Source organism: Triticum aestivum, chromosome 2A (genome assembly GCF_018294505.1).
Source record: "Triticum aestivum cultivar Chinese Spring chromosome 2A, IWGSC CS RefSeq v2.1, whole genome shotgun sequence".
NCBI lineage: Eukaryota > Viridiplantae > Streptophyta > Magnoliopsida > Poales > Poaceae > Triticum > Triticum aestivum.
The window spans coordinates 341653963-341657668 of NC_057797.1; the positions used below are offsets into that span (position 1 = coordinate 341653963).

The 3706-nt window shown below is 44.0% G+C and overlaps 1 pseudogene; it reads left to right on the plus strand.

Moving 5' to 3' along the window:
* The first annotated feature begins 2883 nt into the window (after window positions 1-2883).
* On the plus strand, window positions 2884-3480 carry LOC123185261 (zinc finger CCCH domain-containing protein 56-like; annotated as a pseudogene).
* The last annotated feature ends 226 nt before the right edge of the window (window positions 3481-3706 follow it).

Sequence of the window (3706 nt, forward strand, 5' to 3'; positions counted from 1 at the left end):
GAGGTAAACCATTTTCATATCCATGTCAAGTAATATCATGTACTCTGTTCGAACTGTGGACCTGCATCAAGTTAAAGAATCTTAATTATAAACTAGTTACAAATACTTCATTACTTAGTATCCATAGGATGGAATCCTATGCAATTAATACATGGTACAAGGCAACTATGTAGTGCTGCAAAGGAGTGAATACCAAAGCAATGAGTGGAACAGAGGAAGATGGTTATTGCTACCTCTCCCAAAATAGACTTTTGCCTCACTTTATATATAAAGCAACGAACAAAGTACATAGTCGAATGAAACAAGGTGGTTGTTGCTACCTTGCACCATCATGCCAATAGTATACACATTTCTCTTCTTGACCGTGATAAGGCATCGTATAATTTATGTTGATCCAAAATCCAGTAGTGCTGCTTAGGACTTGTTGGATCTACTCACATGATCTGTGTCAGCTTCAATAATCATTTTTTTTATTTTTACCAACTTCTGCATGTCATCTTCCAACTAATCATTGTTACGTACCAGTGCAAAAAATATTATATGCAAGTTACGAGTTAAGGCGTTAAAATACAAAATGTAATCGTACAAAGACGGGACAAAAGAGGAAAATATCAAACATCAAGGATAATATATTGACATACCGCTTTCATCAGCTGCCTTCTATTCAAATATTGTGGTACCGAATTTGGAAGACCAAGCCCTTCAAGGCTAATTGTCCTAGCTATTAAAAGTATCTAGGTATTTGACAATTTCTCTCTTAAGCCCATAATCTCTTCATGTGACAAGCTCTCTGCAATAATCGAAAAATACCCGAGAAGATCTGTTATGAAATACAAACAACGAGTAACCAATGTCATGCAAGAAGAAAAAGAGGACCATAAGTTCCCTAGGGTCCACCTTTAAAATAGATACAAGATAATTATGCCCGTGATATCAACATAAACTTAGTAAAACACATTAGTGTAACAAGTTCTATTTGACAAACTGAGATAAATATAATAAGCATGGCCCACTTTACCAATTAAAATTGGACTATTAAGAACAATAACCAAGACATGCTAATGTCAGTAATAAATAGGTAGAAGTGGTTTGTGTTTCCTAGTTCATAGCAGGACAAAGATGGTTTGATATACTGCTCAAAATAGCAACAAAAATTTAAAAATCTCACCTTTGACCTATTGTTGTGCATAATTCGGCAAAGAAAGAGAGTAGAAAGCCATGACGACTCCTGAGCTTTCTTGTAACCAATATCTGGTTATTGAAAAGGTGGAGAACAAAGGGACAACCACCCAAATCGCTTGGTTGATTAGACAAAAGGGGAAGACCAACTATGCATGCTGCCCAAATCAGATGTTGTGATGGGAGCATTTGCAAGAGTGCTTTCTCTAGGAGCTAAAAGTGGTCATAGTCAATCACAACATGTATCCACCAACCATCCTAGAAACCCTCCATACATTTGAGACCTAAACATGAATCATATACAAGTCTATTGGACCCAAGAAAAAAAGAACAACTCACCGCTTTCTTGAAATCCAATTCAATTCCTCTTTTCAATTACATACCATGATTTTGTAAAAGGAAAGAGGCAAGAACAAGCTGCAAGAAAGCACTATACCATTTCAAAGCATTGCAAACAATTATACACTTCATATCCCTATATTATAAGGCCAAATTAGACGGGCACATCGATGCTTGCCATCAATGACCTAGTCTCTGCCAAGTTGCACTCGATACTTAGCAAAGAAATTATCCACATAATCATTTAGCTTTGCTCGTTGAAGGATAGAAACAAAAGATGTCGAGTCTTCACCTACCTCTATGACAACATGTCTATGATTTTTGTGCATTCTAATACAATGTTCTAAATAACCCGCTCCATAGAATAGCAAGTAGCACCATGATGTGAGTAACACCGAAGCATATAATCTAATCAATCCTGTGGCGTAAAAACATGCATGATAAACACATGGAAGGATAAGGTGTGGAGTAATTACCTGTCCAGAAGCAAATGGATTATGAGCTGCAGAAGTGAAGAGAATGCCAATACAAAGCTCCAAGATCTGCCCAAATCAGTTGACCAAACCCAACATGAACATCTCCTGTATGCATAATTTTTTAATTGAGAGGATGTCATGACAATGTAATTTCATGGTTGGAAGGAGGAATCATATATGAACTAGAAAGAAATAAAGAGAAACCTAGCCAAGCATCATGGTAAAGGGTGTTGTGCTGCCGAAGTGAAGAGGCGAGTGAAGAGTGGTATGGGAGGAAGAATATATGCATGCATTTACCCCCAAAGCAGCGGAAAGGATGTGCATATCCCCCGCCATGATTTTGTGCATAAAAACCGAAGAACGATTGCGTCCTTCAATCTTAACGGGTTAGTTTTGCTAAGAGAACAACCATGATGTGGACCTGCATCCCCGTGTCGACTGGTTCCCCTCCTCTCTCTCTCTCCCCCTCCATCCCAGACCGATCGACCCATCCCCTCATCTCTTGTAGCGGCGTCCGTGTCGGCCTCCCGTGTGTAGACAGATCCCCTTCCCCTTTCCCCGGGCAGCGACATGCCCCCTTGTTATTTCTCTCGAAGTGAACGACCTTGTTCATCCTTTCTCGCGTACCTCGTAGGGAGGATAATTGGGCTGAGAGAATAGGCCCACGTAACCAGAGGGCTCTCATTCCTGTGGAGTAGCATCCCTTAGGACATTTTGCCCAGAAAAAGACGTGTGGTGGTGGACGCATAGAGAGCAGTTTTAACGGCTGAGATCTTCTAAATCGCGCGAATGGATGGCCAGAAATGCTCGATTAAGTTTTAATGTCCTATGAAATAGATATATTGTTTCCCGTATGTGCAACTAGGGTTCTCGAGCTAGGGTTGTAACCAAATTCCCCAACTGAGCAAGGGCGCTCCATCATCGGGATCTGACAGAGTGGCCATGGACTACACCAACGCCATCCATATCATCCCGGACGCCGCCGGTCCCGAAAGTTGGGCCAACTCTGCGGCGCCTCCTGGCGGGGACTCGGGGATTTGGGCCACCGAGGACGACTATAGCCAGTGGAACAGCGAGCAGGGGCTTAGCGGGGGTGGCTATGGCGGTGACAGGAACTCGTCGCAGCCGCATTCAAGGGCCGGCAGCGAGCAGCCACCGCCTGGCAAGAAGCCCCGGGGCAGTGGGCCGTCGGGCGGCGGCGACGCGGAGCAAGTCACGCGCGATTGGGAAGATGTTCTTCAAGACGAAGCTCTGCTGCAAGTTCCAGGCAGGGACGTGCCCGTATGTGACAAACTGCAACTTCGCTCATGGGATGGAGGAGCTGCGCAAGCCGCCCCCCAACTGGCAGGAGATCGTGGTAGCACACGAGGAGGCGACGGAACAGAGAGAGGAGCACCAGATCCCGATCATGACTTCGTCCAACATGGTGCCTGGTGACAGCGTGTCTGGCAGGGCGTACAAGGGGCGGCACTACAAGAAGTTCTAACGCTGCACCCGTCCGTCCCTTCGTCTTCGCCGGAGCACCACCGGAGAGCCGCCGCCACCGTCCTCTGTTCTCTGGTGAGCATGTGCGCACAGAGTAGGCTCCAATCAATCATGTACTACCACATGGCAACCAGCTACAGTACACGCACGAACAGTGCAGGAGTTTTCTATTGTTTTTGTTCCCTAACTTCTTTTAGTTAAATCTTTTATTCTATATATCCAAACTA